Source organism: Stomoxys calcitrans, chromosome 1 (assembly GCF_963082655.1).
Source record: "Stomoxys calcitrans chromosome 1, idStoCalc2.1, whole genome shotgun sequence".
Classification (NCBI taxonomy): domain Eukaryota; kingdom Metazoa; phylum Arthropoda; class Insecta; order Diptera; family Muscidae; genus Stomoxys; species Stomoxys calcitrans.
In genome coordinates, this window is record NC_081552.1 from 75,598,751 (window position 1) to 75,616,965 (window position 18,215).

The 18,215-nt window shown below is 37.8% G+C and overlaps 1 protein-coding gene and 1 long non-coding RNA gene across 5 annotated transcripts in view; one reads left to right on the top strand and one right to left on the bottom strand.

The window, feature by feature from the left end:
- LOC106092612 (F-box/LRR-repeat protein 16) overlaps window positions 1-18,215 on the bottom strand; it is a 531,167-nt gene that overhangs the window by 402,946 nt on the left and 110,006 nt on the right. The window lies entirely within an intron of this gene.
- Window positions 16,889-18,215, top strand: part of LOC106092613 (uncharacterized) — a 47,168-nt gene continuing 45,841 nt past the window's right edge. Inside the window, exons 1-2 of the long non-coding RNA XR_001222188.2 lie at window positions 16,889-16,906; window positions 16,975-17,054. This is a non-coding gene — a long non-coding RNA (uncharacterized LOC106092613). The remainder of the gene's footprint in view (window positions 16,907-16,974; window positions 17,055-18,215) is intronic.

An 18,215-nucleotide genomic window follows, 5' to 3' on the forward strand; every position in this document is an offset into this window, starting at 1 on the left:
GTTAAGTTGAAAAGAGGTGCAGATATTAATCCGCCCCATGCCACTATGGACATACACCTAAGCCAGTAATCGGCTTGTTGTGCGCTCTAAAAACTATAAAGTAATCTCTAAAAAGAAAATTTTAAGTTAGGAATTCTGTGCTACTTACAAAATCCCTAATTGTTTTTAACGCCACTCCCCTAAGTGGGTTCATGTCTGATATTGTGTCTTCACCTAAGTACCGGTATCTGTTTGACGCGAAAGCCTGGCAATGACAAAGGAAATGCTCCAACGTCTCATCATCTTCCCCGCATGCCCTACACATGCTATCACTTACCGCAACGATTTTACATAAGTGAGCTCGTTGTCCTATGTGTCCCGTTATGATACAATAGCTTTACTCACCTCCTTCTTGCTTCCTTTCAGTAATAGCCTCGTCTTCTCATTATACTAAGCACAGTTATTGGAAGTCATAACAAAACACCTCATGCAAAATTTCACCCAAATTGGATACGAATTGCGCCCTCTATTGGCTCAAGAAGTCAAGATCCAAGATCGGTTTATATGACAGCTATACCAGATTATGAACCGATTTGAACAATACTAAGTACAGTTGTTGGAAGTGATATCAAAATGCCACGTGCTAAATTTCAGTCAAATCGGACAAGAATTGCGCCCTCTTGAGGGTCAAGATGTCAAAACCCAAGATCGATTTATATGGCAGCTATATAAAACATAGACCGATTTGGCCCATTTACAATCCCAACCGACCTACATTAATAAAAAGTATTTGTGCAAAATTTCAAGCGGCTAGCTTAACTCCTTCTAAAGTTAGCGTGCTTCCGACAGACAGACGGACAGACATGGCTAGATCTGCTTTAAATGACATCACGATCAAGAATATATATACGTTATGGGGTCTCAGACGCATATTTCGAGGTGTTACAAACATAATGACGAAATTAGTATACCCCCAAGACTAGTTGCATGAATAAATGAATCTCGGGTGGTCAAGAAAGTTCTTCCTCTCCAAATGAAGTGGGTTTACATGATGTTGGAGGGCAGGGTATTTAGCCAACCAATGGCCTCAAATAGGAAGATTATGACTAGAAAAACACCACAAAGAGAGACTTTGTCATCGACTTTGAGGCACGTGGCTATGAATGGAATTTTCAGGCGTTTTGAAGAGCAGAGGGCGAAAGTTGGTGTCTACGACGATGGCGTTATTTTGATGGTTGGGCTTGCTATATACCCCAGAAAGAACGAGCTGGTACTGTTCATTAGAAGGACGAAACTCGGTGTGTTTAGGGAAACTGTCGAGGATAGGGTGGAACTGTCGCTCTCACTAAAGATAGGGGTATTAACCTGCCACAGCAATGGCAGGACTTTCGGATCGCATTGGTCACATAAAGAGGCAGACTTCTCAGAATTTGTGGGGATGAGAAGTTATAGATGGTTGAGCACTTATTGTGCCACTGTCCTGCAATTACGGGAAGAAGGCACAACATTATGGTGAACACCTCTTTTTTCTGTCTTGATTCTCTACAGCCGCATAGTTTACTCGCCGTTCTTGACTGCTGTGGAGGCTGGTTATGGCATATTTAATATCTGTGCAAAATGTCAACCGGCTAGCTTTATGCGGACGGACAGTGTTAGATCGACTCAGAACGTAGAGAGGATCAAAGATATATATACTTTAAGGAGACTTAGACGAATATTTCGAGGTGTTACAAACGGAGTGACTAGATTAGTATACCCCCATCCTATGGTGGTGGGTATAAAAACCATTTTTAGAGATTGTAGAATGCCCGGAAGCCTCAAGTTTTGTCCGATTTGGCTGAAATTTTGCAGATAGTGTTCTGTTATGACTTCCAACTACTGTGGCAAATGCGGTCCAAAACGGTCAAGAACATGATATAGCTCCCATGTAAACCGGTCTCTCGATCATCATTTTAGGTTCCTAGATCCTTAATTTTCGTGTGGTATAAATATATATATATATATATATATATATGAAAAATCCGCAATTACTTTTTGGGCAACCTAATATATATATATATATATATATATATATATATATATATATATATATATATATATATATATATATATATATATATATATATATATATATATATATATATATATATATATATATATATATATTTATATATATATATATATATATATATATATATATATATATATATATATATATATATATATATATATATATATATATATATATATGGGAGCTATATCTAAATCTGTACCATAGATATATATATACACATATATATATAAAGTTCTGCACTCATACTTGGACATAAAATGAAACACCTCACGAAAAATAATGTGAAGATCGGACTAAAATTTAGTTTTATATATATATTGGATTGCCCAAAAACTAATTGCGGATTTTTCATATTGTCGGCGTTGACAATTTTTTTCACAGCTTGTGACTCTGTAATTTCTTCTGTCTGTTATTAGCTGTTACTTTTAGCTTGCTTTAGAAAAAAAGTAAATTGGATTAAAGTTCATTCAAAGTTTTATTAAAAATGCATTTACTTTCTTTTAAAAAATCCGCAATTACTTTTTGGGCAACCCAACATATATAATAATAATAGAAGACACATCGCTCTTAGGTTTATTGAGAGGCATGTTGCGAATGATCCTAAGACTCTCACTGATAGGAGAGAAATTCCCTAAATTGGGCTCGGGAATTCGTTGCACAGGCTACCCCAAAAAGTACACGTCGGGCTTCGAAAACTGTACCGCAGTCAGTCAAAAGGCTGCGGTCACCTGTAGGACATTCCATGCCTAACAGAACTAGGGCGAACAACAGTAAGATGGGTCCAAGAACCTTTGCTAATGTCGCTAGGGACAGTTTGGTGATGGCAGTTGTCGACAAGGGAAAATAACTGGGCTGCATACCTAGGAATAATTGAAGTGGGATAGTCAATGGACTATCATCAGTATGCTCCGATGTCCTTGCGGAATTCCCTGGGTCTCCTCCAGTTTGTGACGATGCAGGCTGGTATCGAGGCCGATACAGACTAGTTGCCTTCGGCGATCAACGCTCAATTGAAATGTATCGTTGTGCACTAAAAAAGATTGGTGAGATCTGGCCAGGAGCAGCACTAGATTTAGTCAAGAAGGAAGATATTCCTTCTCGACCAATGGCGCATACCTGTGGGATCGAGGGACACGAAGGTCATTTTCATTCCGAAAGCAGGAAAACCCTACCATACGAAGGCGAAAGATTTTTGTCCTATTAGCCTGTCATCCTGTATGCTGAAGACTTTTGAGAGGTTGATAGAAACATATCTTAGGGCAAAGATAGACGGGTCAGTAGAGGAACACCTCATGTAGATGTACTGTCTCCTCTACTTTGGAATATTGCCATTAACAATATATTATTGACTCTGGAAGAAAAAGGTGTAAAAGTGGTCGCGTATGCTGATGACGCGGCAATTGCGGTTAGGGGAAAGTTTCCCAGCACTCTAAGAGATAAACATCAGGAAGCTCTACGTGCAACAGCAAAGTGGGCTACCGAAAGGGGTCTGGGTATAAATCCGTGCAAGACGGATGTAGTTCTTTTCAGCAGGAGATACAAGTTACCTACAGTGGAACCTGTCTCCTTGGGTGGAGAGAATGTTCCATGTACCGAGAGCACAAAATACCTGGGTGTTTTGCTGGACAGGAATTTGAACTTAAAATACAACATTTTGGAGAGTCAAGAAAGGTCACTCTTGCCCTATACACCTGCATGAGAGCCATTGGCAAAAGTTGGGGGTTTAGACAGCGTGTCATGCATTGGGTATATACTGCAGTTATCAGACCAATAATGCTATTTGGTGTTGTGGTCTGGTGGACGGCGCCTCAAAAATCCACCTACTGCTCAATACTTAACCGGATCCAAAGATGGTTTGTTTGTGCATTACAGCCCCACTGAAGACGACATCATCTGATACACTGAATTTAATGCTTCATCATATGCCTCTGGACATTGTGGCTACCCAAATTGCAGCGACCACTGCCGTGAGGTTAAAGAAGTTCGATAAGGTTACCATACCACTGCAGTGTGTATCAATCAGAAATCCTTGCAATTAAGGAAGTGGTGGAATGGCTAAGATATAATGTCATTACGACGATTGGCATGAATATCTTTTCAAACAGCCAGGCAGCCATGAAATCCCTGGAGAACGTATTTCTGAACACAAAAACCGCCCTCGACTGTGGCAGATCTCTCAACAAGATGGCTGAACAGTTCAAAATTCACCCGTTCTGGGTGCCGGGCCACAGAGATTTCCCAGGAGATTGTAAAGCGGATGATCTTGTGAGACTAGGAACTACCCTACAAATTTCAGGGAAACTGGAATCTGTGGATATGCCTCTAGCGACATGTAAGCTAAGTTTTCAGGACTAGGCCCGAAGGACAACGAATGATAGATGGTCACAAAGAGGGGGCTGTGAGCATTCCAAAACTATGTGGCCTAATTTAGACTTGAGGAGGTCTACTACTTTGCTGTCATGGGCTAGAACGTCTCAGTCATTGTGTGCGTCATGACAGGTCACTGTCTATTCGGAAAACATGCTGACAGACTGAAGGTTGCCAGCAACGACTTTTGCAGAAGCTGTAGGGACATCAAAGAAAAGGAGACTATAGAAAACCCTCTGTGTGTGTCCCACACTAGCAGTTAGAAGCAGTTCCACATTCGTTTCTCATTTCTTTGAGAACCTGTCTGATTTAGCAGATGTGAACATTCGCAAGTTATTGCGCTTTTCTAAGGCGATCTGGATTGTTCAACGGTAGGAACTAGAAGGCAACTTCCTCTTCTGTACCTGCCACTTAAACCTAACCTAACCTATGTTTTATTTTAAAGTTTACATTTACGTTAGCTTTGTGTAAGGTGATTTCAAAATTGTATTGACATTTGTAATTCCATCAACTGTGCTGATGCGGCCACCTTATTAAATACGCCTTGCATGGAGGAAAACAACCAGCACGTACACTTTTAATTACCTTACCTTTAGACTGTATTCACAACATAACGAATGAACGATGAGCCAATTATGTTTTCATGCATTGCTTTGTTCCTATGTGCCTTGTTATGACAGAATTGAATTTTTTAATGCCATTGACCTGTTATAAACATAACTGCTGAGTTGACAAAAGGCAAAAGGATAATGGTAAGAATGCATTTATATCGTTTGAATACAAATGATATAAATATTGAATGGACATTAGGGTGAAGACTTTTTGAGGCTTTTTTTCTCAATAATTATTTCTTGTTGTAGGAATAAATGAACTTTGTCTTTTAATGACTAAAATAAAATCTTGAAAATGCAAAAAAACAAATTAGCACAGCCTGGCCGGGATTCGAACCTGGACACACGGAGCAACAGCGTTGCCGTTGTCTGGCGATCGAAGCCAGCAACACAACTTCCAGCAGATGCACAGAATCATGTGTACCATGGAAGAAGTGTAATTGTCACAAAAACAAGTAAAAAGGCGTTAAGTTCGGCCGGGCCGAACTTTGGATACCCACCACCTCGGGAATATATGTAAACCACCTTTCATCAAAATCCGGTGAAAATTGCATACCTTATGTTCCATAGCAGCTCTATCGAAATATGTTCCGATTTGGACGAAATACTAATAAGAACAAGTCATTGTTCAATTGTGTATAACAAAATATTGGTCTTTTTAGTAGCTATATCTAAAAAAAAACCGATCTGATTTATATACGACATGGATGTCGAAAAGCCTAACAGTTAAATCGGATTATAAATGCGCCTTTTTTGGGGGGGGGAATCGAGATATCGGTCTATATGGCAGCTATATGCAAATCTTGATCGATCTAGACCAAATTGCAGAAATATATGGAGGGGCTTAACTTAACTCTATGTCCCAATTTTCGGCAACATCGGACAATAAATGTGCCTTCTATGGGCCCAAAAAATTAAATTGAGAGTTCGGTCTACATGGCAGCTATATCCAAATCTGAACCAATCTGAGTGAAATTAAAGAAGGATGTCGAGGGGCCTAACACAACTCACTATCCCAAATTTCGGCGACATCGTACAATAAATACGCCTTTTAAGGCCCCAAGACCTAAAACCGAGAGATCGGTCTATATCCAAATCTGATCCAATCTGTGCCATATTGCAAAAGTATCTCAAAGGGCTTAATTTAACTCACTGTCTCAAATTTCGGCGACATCGGATAATAAATGCACCTTTTGTGGGCCCAAAACCTTAAATCGAGGGATCGGTCTATATGGCAGCTATATCCAAATCAGATCCGATCGGGGCCAAATTGAAGAAAGATGTCGAAGAGCACGGTCTCAAATTTCAGCGACATCGGACAATAAATGCACCTTTAATGGCCTCAAAACCTTAAATCGAGGTTTTGGTCTATATGGCAGCTATATCCAAATCTGTACCGATCTGGGCCAAATTGACGAAAGATGTCGTAGGGCCTAACACAACTCCCTGTCTTAAATTTCAGCAAAATCGGATAATAAATGTGGCTTTTATGGGCCTTATACCCTAAATCGGCGGATCGGTCTATATGGGGGCTATATTAAGGTATAGTCCGATATAGCCCATCTTAAGCCCAACTTAACTTGCTTATGAACAAAAAAAGAATCTGCGCAAAGTTTTGGCTCAATATCTCCATTTTTAAAGACTGTAGCGTGATGTCAACAGACGGACAGACGGACGGACATGTCTAGATCGTCTTAGATTTGTACGCTGATCAAGAATATATATAATTTATAGGGTCGGAAATGGATATTTCGATGCATTGCAAGCGGAATGACAAAATGAATATACCCCCATCCTTCGGTGGTGGGTATAAAAAAGTCAGTCATTACACAAAAACACATGCATTGGTCAAAACTACAGCTAATAGAGAGGGTTGTCGAGCGTTGTTAATGTGGTAATGGCATCATAGAGGCGTTTTCCCAATAAATACGATTCCAATACAACATACCAACTCACGCCCCTTGAATCCACAACACCTAATATGGTTGAGAAGTCTTTGGTGTGTGTTACTATATCTGGCTTTCCTTTTCCATTTGCAAAGAAAATCTCCGATCATTGAGCTCGTTTCGAAGGGATACAAACAAGAATTATGAAATTTAATGTTCTTCGCCCAAACAGGTAAAAACTTTAATATGTGAAATTTATTCCATTCAATTAAAAATAAAATTGTTTTCAATTAAAAAATTAATTGATTCAATCATTTTCTAATTGAATATGACTTTTTTCAATTACACTCGTGGTTGAAATTTTTGCCATTTTCAATTAAAAAATTAACGGATTCAATAAATTTTTTACTTGAATCAGACAATTTTTCAATCACAGTCGTCATTGAAAATTGTTTAAATTTCAATCATTTTTTTTATCGAATCTTATAAAAATTTCAAATATGGTGCTTAAATAAATTCAATTAACGGCTATTTTGTCCCGTTCAATAGAAAAGCGATTTGAAAGACCCGTGCATCCCACTTTTCGACAAATCTATAGCAATTTCATGGCGGCCGTATTACGAGCCGGCTCAACCCGATGTAGTCCTTCATCGGCCAAGTTCTGCCGTTCTGTGTACGTAATATAAGAATTAAATGGAATTTTCCAAAAACAAATCAATCATTTTTCAATTGGATCAAATGAAAATTTCAATCATTTATTTAATTGAATATGCAAGTTTTTGTACCCTACACCACCACTGTGGTACAGGGTATTATAGATTTGTGCATTTGTTTCCAACGCTAAGAAGGAGAAGAGCTAGTCCCATCGATAAGTATATGGATGGGCTTAGAATCACTTCCTGACTCGATTAAGCTACGTCCGTCTGTCTGTCTGTCCATGTATTCTTGTAATCAAGGTAGAGGTCGCATTTGTTGCCCGATTTCCACAAAATTTTGCATAAGTGTCTTTTTTGGTCCAAGGACAAACGCTATTGATTAAAAAAAAATCGGTCCTGATTTACATATAGCTCCCATATATATCTTTCATCCGATGTGCCCTTTTAAAGCTGTAGAAGCTACAATTTTAGTCCGATCCTTACACAATTTGACGAAGTGTTTTTTTAACGATATATAGCTCCCATATATATCTTTCATCCGATATGCCCTTTTAAAGCTGTAGGAGCCTCAATTTTGGTGCGACGTCCAATATGTGTGCAAAATTTCATCTAAATCGGTTCAGATTTAGATATAGCTCCCATATATAACTTTAGTCCGATTTGACCTATTAAGGCTGTAGAAGGCACAATTTCGGTTGGATCTTTACAAAATTTGGCACGAAGTGCTTTTTGTGACGTATCAATATGTGTGCATAATTTCATCATAATCGGATCAGATTTATATATAGCTCCCATATACATCTTTCATCCGATATGGTCTTTTAAGGTTATAGCATTCACAATTTTGGTCCGATCTTTACAAAATTTAGCGTATGCAGTTTTATTCAACGTCTTCATATGTGTGCAAAGTTTCATAAAAGTCGTTCAAAATTTAGATATAGCTTCAATATACATTTTTTATCCGATATGGCCTTTTAAGTCTGTAGAAGGCACAATTTTGGTCCGATCTTTACAAAATTTAGCATGGGCCGTTTTATTCAACGTCTTCATATGTGTGCAAAGTTTTATAAAATTTGGTTCAGATTTAGATATAGCTCCCATATGTATTTTTCATCAGATATGGCTTTAGAAGTCACTATTTTGGTCCGATCTCTACAAAATATTTCATGAGATGGTTTAATTGGTGTCCCAATACGGGTTCAAAATTTCATCAAAATCGAATTAGGTAAAACTCCCATATATATCTTTTATGCGTTTCGACTTTTAAGGCTGTAGAAGCCAAAATTTTCGTACCATCGTAAGAAAATCGTATAAGTTTCTATTCGATATTTCAATAGGTATGCAAAATTAAGGTCTGACTAAATTTGGATATAAGTGCTATCTATTAAAAGTATTACGTATACTCGGTGGTGTAGGATATTATATAGTCGGCTTCGCCCGACTTTTGCCTTTCCTTACTGGTTTGATTGAACATTTTCCAATTACATTTTCAAAAACGGTGATTGATATTATCATTTCGTGATTGAAGCAGTTTCAATAAAAAAACTAATTGAATCAATTAATTTCCAGATGCAAATGCAAAATTTTCCCATGAACACTCCACTTAGGAATAGGGGCAAACTTCTCACATACCAATGAGTGCTGTCCGATTTAAGTTTTTAAGTTCAATGATAAGGGGCCACCTTTTAATAGGCGTGTCCGAACGGCGCGTCGCAGTGCGATACCTCTTTGGAGAAAAGTTTTACATGGCATAGTACCTCACAAATGTTGCCAGCATTAGGAGTGGAAAACCACCGATCAAAATTTTTTTCTGATGGTCTCGCCAGGATTCGAACCGAGGCGTTCAGCGTCGTAGGCGGACATGCTAACCTCTGCGCTACGGTGACCTCCAGATAGAAACAGATTTTTATATTTTCTTTTTTACATTTCTAGCTGGCAAGTCAATTTAGAAATTTGTTCTTTAGGGCGATGACTTTTTGTATTTTTTTTTTTCAAAAATTATTTCATGTTGCACGAATGAATGAACGTTTGTCAATTCAACACTTATTCCATTGATATATTAAAAAAGGGTCCCCAAAAAAATACTTTCAAGGTAAATACTTGTACAATAATATACAACATCATATCGTCCGCGAGGTTTGTTTACTAATAGCCTAAATGTAAAATTTTATTTAATCTTGAAAAAAAGCTCATCAAACTATGATACATGACATGATGTCCCTTATGGATATACATAAATCTCAAATTATTATAGTATGGTCAAACCTAAGCAGTCATGGCTCTCAATTAGTTGAATGTGTGTTAATTACGAAGGAAAAGATATAGAGTGGCACAAATATGTCTACATACCTTTTCATAAAAATCAGTTACGTAAACTGGCAGTAACGTAGTTAGGGTAAGATTTTACCCCAAATATTTCAAGTAATTATAATGCTGGCAACCATGGTGAGCAATTTTAACAACAATAGATATTTGGTAGGAAAACTTTTTCATTAAAAAACTCGTTTTGTTAAAGGGGTTTTTTCAATGGAGTATGTAGACTTTTCTGTGCTACAGTATGTATTATAGCCAATAAATTAACGCAAACATCTTCCCCTCATTTGAGCCCTTAAAAAGTTTATTGAACTTAGCCCTAGTTGGGGAATGAATTATAATATCTAGTCATAGTTGGCGTATGATTTATTCTATCTTTTGCGGCTATCGAAATTTAATATGCCTAACAGGCAACATGACTTTTGTATACAAAGATTTATGTCAATGGGAAAAGAAAAGAATGATTAATTTCACAAAATTGCAAAAAGGTTTTATACCATGATATGGCCTTAAATTGGCAAAGTTCACACTAATTATGGTGCATCTCAATTGTTGACACTGACACTCTCCATGATATCCGTTTAAAGAATTTAGCTTCCATGTGCAGTGAGTTCTATATTAGAACTATTAGGGATTGGTTGAGGCGTTGCACAGTGGGATGGGAAAGAATAAGTGAATATCTTCACGAAATTTTACATGGTTATAACTGAAGTATTATCCAGTTTATATGCTAAATTTCTTTCTTCAAAGTTGGATCCTTCCGCCCTAAAAAAATTTGTTCGGGCTGTCCAAAGCGCATTTATGGTCAGATTTTGTTTTTGTGAAGTGTTCCTACATGTTGCGAAGGGTTGGGTTATTTTTGTCAGGGGTAAAAGCACTTCATGTCTTATGACACATTACGACTACATACTATATTGATGCAATCAAAAATAGTGGAATAAGGTCAAACAGGTCATATTTTATGACATACTTCAACCAAATATGGCGTAGGTCAATAATTTTATATTGCAAACATATAAGTAATGAACAAATTGCATCTCTTGATGCACAGTTATAATTCCGAGACAACTTTTCTGTCATGAATGAATGCCAAAATGACGAGGTGTGCACATTGAGCATCAATTTTGGCCCATATACTAACATATTTATGTATACAAATTGTACGTTTCTGGAAATTTCAAGACGTGTGCTACAATAAAATGCAGAAATGTAAACAAAAGGTTAAATTTTAGTCCTATTACTTGGGTAAACCCCAAAATGAGGCAAAAAATACACTTTTGTGAAAAATAAAATTTAAATTGAAAATACCATAAAACCAAAACTACTAAAGATATCCTTCTAATGTTTCACAAATTTGTAGATGAAAATCTTTTTCAAAAGAATAGTAAAAATGTTGGCCACATTTCTTGATGAAAACATCCAAGTACAGCGTCTCTATACAATCTCTCTGTATAGAGACGAAGCAATGAAATTACCGTTTTTTACAAAAAAAAGCCAAAAAGTGACTTTTTTCACATTTTTTGAATTGTAACTCGCATAGCTTTTGACTGAAGAATCTAACCTTAGCATAAGAAAAAAATAGTACATATTATTAGCGATCCAAAATAAGATACCAGCCCCTGCGAAAATTCCAAAAAAAAAAATTAAGTCAAATTTCTTGGACACCATAAAAGATATCCCGCACATTTAGGCCTGTTTTTTGTAGGGCTTTTTGAACGGATGACGGACATGTCTAGATCGACTTACATGACGATCTAGAATATATATACTGGGGTCTCAGCCGCAAATTTCGAGGTGTTACAAACAGAATGACGAAATTAGTATACCCCCATCCCATGGTGGAGGGTGCTAAGTTCGGCTGGACCGAATCTTATATACCCTCCACCATAGATCGCATTTCTCAAGTTCTTTGCCCGATGTGTCTTTATAGGCAACATCAACGGATAATGGATAAGAATTGCTATGCTATTGGAGCTATACCGAGTTATGAACCGATTGGGGCCATACTTGGTTTTGCTGTTGGAGACCAAAGGGGAAGTCATAGTGCAAATTTCAGCCAAATCGGATAACAATTGCTGTTTATATGGCAGCGATATGGCCCATTCACAATCCCAACCGACCTATACTAGTAGGAATTATTTGTGCAAAATTTCAAGCGGATAGCTTTACTCCTTCGAAAGTTAGCGTGCTTTCGAGAGACAGACGGACGGACATGGCTAGATCGACTTAAAAAGTCATGACAATTAAGAATATATATACTTTATGGAGTCTTAGACGAATGTTTTGAGGAGTTACAAACAGAATGACGAAATGAGTATTCCCCCATCCTATGGTAGAGGGTATAAAAAGACTATACATTCAGTGGTGATTATAGACATCCACTGGGACAAACAATTACATATGTATTTTGTTTTTACACCTACCACCATAGGATGGGGGTATACTAATCTAGTCATTCCGTTTGTAACACCTCGAAATATTGATCTAGGACCCCATAAAGTATATATAAAGGGTGATTTTTTTGAGGTTAGGATTTTCATGCATTAGTATTTGACAGATCACGTGGGATTTCAGACATGGTGTCAAAGAGAAAGATGCTCAGTATGCTTTGACATTTCATCATGAATAGACTTACTAGCCACACCAAACAGTGCATTTTTCGGGATGCATGGGCAGTTCTTGAACGGCTTCTGGTTGCTCTTCACTCCAAATGCGGCAATTTTGCTTATTTACGTAGCCATTCAACCAGAAATGAGCCTCATCGCTGAACAAAATTTGTCAAAATTTGAACACATTTCGAACCGAACACTGATTTTGGTAATAAAATTCAATGATTTGCAAGCGTTGCTCGTTAGTAAGTCTATTCATGATGAAATGTCAAAGCATACTGAGCATCTTTCTCTTTGACACCATGTCTGAAATCTCACGTGATCTGTCAAATACTAATGCATGAAAATCCTAACATCAAAAAAATCACCCTTTATTATGGATCGTCTCGACATTTTCAGTCGATCTGTCGAAATGACCATAGCGGTCGAACGCGTAAAGATAGCCTTTGGACAGATAGTTAATATTGATGTAGGTCGTTGGGGATTAGAAATGGGTCATATCGGTTAAGATTTGGAAATAAAAACCGATCTCCCGATTTGACTTCTTGAGCCCCTGAAAACCGCAATTTTTGTCCGATTTGGCTGAAATTTTGCATTTAGTGTTCTCTTATGACTTTCAACAACTGTAACAAGTAACGTCTAAACCGGTCTATAGCCTGGTATAGCTGCCGTATAATCCAATCTCCCGATTTGACTTCTTAAGCCCTTATAAGCCGCAAGTTTTGTCCGAAGTTTGGTATGTAGAATAAATTTATGCTCTTCAAATAAAATTATTTGGTATTAATTTTTAGCAGAATCGATGGTAGTGGGTTACCAAAAGATGGAACGTCCGATCTTAGCACTCTTTTACTTATTTCTTGTAACATCCCCTTCATAATCAGCAGTCATTTTCTGCAAACTGAAATTACGGAACTACTGCTGTAATAGCAGAACTACTGCCACAATAGCAGCAAAATAAACTACTAATATTCAGCAGGCGGTGTTTGCTATTTTCAGCAAACGTTTTTCTCTGAGTGTGGTCTTAAGTTCTGGTTCAGCATTCGTAGACCATATTTTAAATCACAACCAGATGGCTCATTTAGAAGTTTGTGACTACAGATACAACACAACATAAAAGGGTTTCTTCCTCTCATTCGTGGCTCTTGTTACTCAATGGAGAAAGTAAAGATTTTGGCCTTGTAGGTTGCGTTGTCATTATTTCAGTTTAAAGATTTCTGTTGACTATTACGAACCTCGTTTAGATCGACGAGATGGCAAAAGTATATTCTTAAACAACCTGGTAGCCAATAAATCTCTGTACAGCGTATTTTTGAATTCATACTCTCAGGAATCTCCCAACGAGATGGCTAAATAGTTTAAAATTCACATGTTCAGGGTGCCGGACCACAGTGATGTTCCAGGGAAATTCCAGAGAAACTGGAATCTGTTGGTGGTAGCAACATGCACGCTAATTCTTGGAGATAAGGCCCTAGGGGGAGCGAATGACAGATGGACATGAATGACGGAAGAACGTCTTTATGAGGCTTTTTGCTTTGATGTTAAGAAGAAGAAGTCATTCACCGTTCATCATGTGAAAAAGCTTTGAGGACGCCGAGAAAGAGGAAACTATTATACATCTGTACATAGATTTGGCCCAGCAACTTAGCACGTTTTTTCTTGTTTCTTCTAACATCCCCTTCATAAGCAGCAATCATTTTCAGCAAACAACATTATTTTCAGCAGTTAGCCTGCTACTCTGAAATTGCAGTACTACTGCTGAAATAGCAGAACTACTGCTACAATAGCAGCAACATTTATATTCAGCAGACAGTGTTTGCTATTTTCAGCAAACTTTTTTCTATGTGTGTAGATTAGCGAGGGCTAATGGCCTTCGCAGAGGTGGCCTTCGGTGGAGGTCACCGTAGCGCAGAGGTAAGCATGTTCAGCTATGACGCTGAACGACTAGGTGCGAATCCTGACGAGAACACCAGAAAAATGTTTCAGCAGTGGTTTGTTTGTGTTAACGAATCCTGGCGTGTGTTAGCTTAGTGTAAACAAAAAATTAATGTTGTTTATCAATGTTTAAATGTTTAAATCAATGTTGTAAGTCTTAAAATAGTTTTTTTTGTACATAATTATGATTTTGTATTGTATAATCTGCCAACTGACAGCTGTATCGTAACGCTTGACAATTTCTGAGGTTATATGTACTGAAAATGTTTTGGCATACGAGCGCTACTTGTGTTGTTTACAGTAACTTAAAAGATGCATCTCGCCAAAAAAATTAACCAGTGTTTGTCGATGGTATGGTGAATTCAACCGAGGTCGTACTTCACTCCAAGACGAATTTCATGTAGGTCGTCCAAAATCAGTTGTTGCTCCAAAAACCATTGATGCTGTGCGCCAACTGATATTACAAGATCGTCATGTGACCTATCGTGAGATTGAGACAACCTTAGACATTAGTGGGACATATAACATACATTCAGTATTGCATGATCATTTGGCCGTCAAAAAAAATTGTTCGCGTTAGATCCCACAATTTGTCAATCGCTCAAAAAAGGCTCGTGCCGATTGGTCGAAAGAAATGCTCCAAAAATACGATTGCGGTGCTTCGAAACACGTCCATGACATCGGGACGGGTGATGAATCGTGGATTTACGCGTATGAGCCCGAAAGTAAACAGCAGTCCACTGTATGGGTGTTTCAAGATGAGCCAAATCCAACAAAAGTCGCTCGCGCACTGAGCACTTCCAAGCAAATGATTGCCTGGAAAAACTGGACATGTCGCAATCGTGCCACTAGAACATCGCTGAACAGTCAATTCTGAGTGTTACACAACCACAACTGCATTTTTGAGCACTCAAAACATCGGTTTGATAAGTCATCCGCCGTATAGTCCTGACTTGCTACCGCATGACTTCTTTTTATTCCCGAACGTAAAAAATGAATTGAGAGGTCAATGTTTTGCGACACCTGAAGAAGCGGTTGATGCGTTCAGAACGCATGTTTTGGAGATACCTCAATCAGAGTGACAAAAGTGCTTCGACAATTGGTTCAAACCCATGCAAAAGTGTATAGATCTTAATGGGGAATATTTTGAAAAGAAATAGAGTGATTTTCGATTATTAATATTTGTTTTTGTTCTCAAATCCCGAAATATAAAAGGCAATCCTCATATTTGCCATAATTCCAAAAAAATGTCTCAACGCATAAGAATTAAACAAATCATTAAACACCAATAAAGGGACCAGGAAATAAACCAACCTGGTTTCCCCTCCTAAAGCTGGTGAGATTTGTGAGGCACTATGCCATATACAAATTTCACCCCAAAGTGGTATTGCCCGCGGCATGCCTAATTCATGTACCTGACACACTCATTGATATGGGAGAAGTTCAGGAGCAAACTTCCTTTACGAAAAGTTCATGGTCATATTTGCATTTGTGAAGTGATTCTCTCCTGGAACTGTCTAGATTGGCGTGCACCAATGGGACTCACATAAACGCAGAAAATTACTAAACTGAACCAGTTCACCAGAAGAAGCAAGATTCAGCAGACCAGTACTACCGCTCTCTCATGAGACTAAGTACTTGGGCGTAATTCATGATCAAAGATTGGAATGGAGGAAAGGATCGCTCCTGACCTCATTCCATTGGTTAGAGCTGAGGGCTTCACCTGGGTTAAGCCGTCTATGGGTGTCTGTTAATACCAAAACAGCAAGCATTGGAAAGAAGGAAACTGAACAAAATGGTCGAAGGGGTGTAGAGTATCGAGGCGATCTGAGGTATTTGTACCTCTACGTTAGAAGTGTCACCATTGGGTACTTTGTATATGCTTTGAACCTAAATCTATTTAAGACTCGTAGTAAGCTTGGTAGTAGGCTGGAAGAAAAATAAACAATGTGTTAGTTATGTTGGTATAGAGAAGAAAAAAAAAAATTGTGAAAAAAAAAGCCGGAAGAGAAAAGACATTAACTTTTTGTGCCGCGGAAGAAAAATTTATTAGGGATTGAAAAGAAAAACATATAAGATTGTGCCACAAAAATAATAATAAAAGCCAGAACCGGACTTTTCGATAAAGATTTATATGAAGTAGGACCGAAGAGAATTTTGCAGTTCATAAACATGGGGTCATTTGCAATACTATCGACCAGAGACATGTTATGGACCTACAATTCTCCAGAAAGAAATTCTCTAAAAATTGGATGCAGTAAACTTTAAATTTTGAAGCTCTCCTTACCAATATTTCGCTGGAGCAGCAATTCACAACTATATTAAACTATAACCCAAATGTGTCAATTTTTCAAAATACCCGGATGTGTCAACTTTTAGAGAATATCCAGATGTGCCAAATATTAAAAAAAAAATCTGGATTTCAAGGTACTTTTTGGCTGTTACGGCTTAAAATGGTTGTTAAGCCGTAACTAAAAAAGTGCGAAGAATCCATAAGACTTTCTTTACAAAATATATATTAAATTAATCTCATTTATCATCTTTAAGTGTCTTCCGTTAAAATCAACATTTTATGCAAATTTAAGACCACCGCCAACAGGCCTGATGACATCGTGGGAATTAATTTGGTAAGTCCAAAACACACTTACACATATTTCATTTCATATTTATTTGGTTTTAAATGTTTCACCATAAAATTTATTATCCATAATTTTATTTTAATTTGCCTTATATTTGTTTACCTAACTTATCTTTTAAATCGAGATTTTTTTACAGAAAATTAAGAATTTTTATTATACACTTAAAAATTCATTGAATTGCGCAAAACATTAATTCACGTTTTGTATCTTATTATTAATTATCATTCATTTTTGAATATAAACGTTTGTTGTTGATTATTAAACTTTAAAGGGTTTCATTATGTCACGAAAGATGAAGGCAATCTATTTGGAGGTGCAATTAGGTCTGACGAGAATTGGTAAGTCAGCAGGTTGGGCGAGTAAAGAGTCCAGAGCAACAACCTTACATCTAATGTTGCACTCTAACTATTAATACCATCCGGGTTCTCAAGCTCACTAACACTAACACACATAACACATCACACATGACACAATAGCTACCTTACACTTTACTTTTATGTGGACGCATCTGAATTAATTAGCACGGCTGGGGTCAGAAGGTAGCGATTCTGGAGGGGATTGAACCAGAAGGGTTGATCGCCACTACCGTGACGCAAAGGTTAGCATGTCCACCTATGAGGACGTACGCCTGGGTTCATATTTGGGCGTGAATACCAGAAAAATGTCCAGCGGTGGTTATCCACTTACTAATTCTGGCTACATTTGTGAGGTATCCTGCCATGTTAAAACTTCTCTACCAAGTGGCGTCGTTCGAACTCGGCATAAAAAAGGAGGCCTTTATCATTGAGCCTAAACTTTGATCGCACCCCATGAACTGATATGGGAGATTTATCCCCTGTTCCTTATTGGAGTGTTCATTGGAAATTAAGTAGCAGTAAGGAGAACCATTAAGCTGAGGAATTCAGATACCTGACGCTCTTTCCACAACGGGCACTTGTCGATAATGATCGGGATATGGATAAGAAATAGCTGTAGTGTTGATGAGACGGACTACGTTTTAGGTAACAAACAACTACGAAGGCCATTCTTCATTGTGACGGGAGAGTCAGAGGCAACACTCCTTTTCCCCAAGCTGACCAAATAGAAATGTATTAAGTTAATGTTAGAAAATAGGAGCCATATAGTATGTAAAGACTACGAATGTAGCGT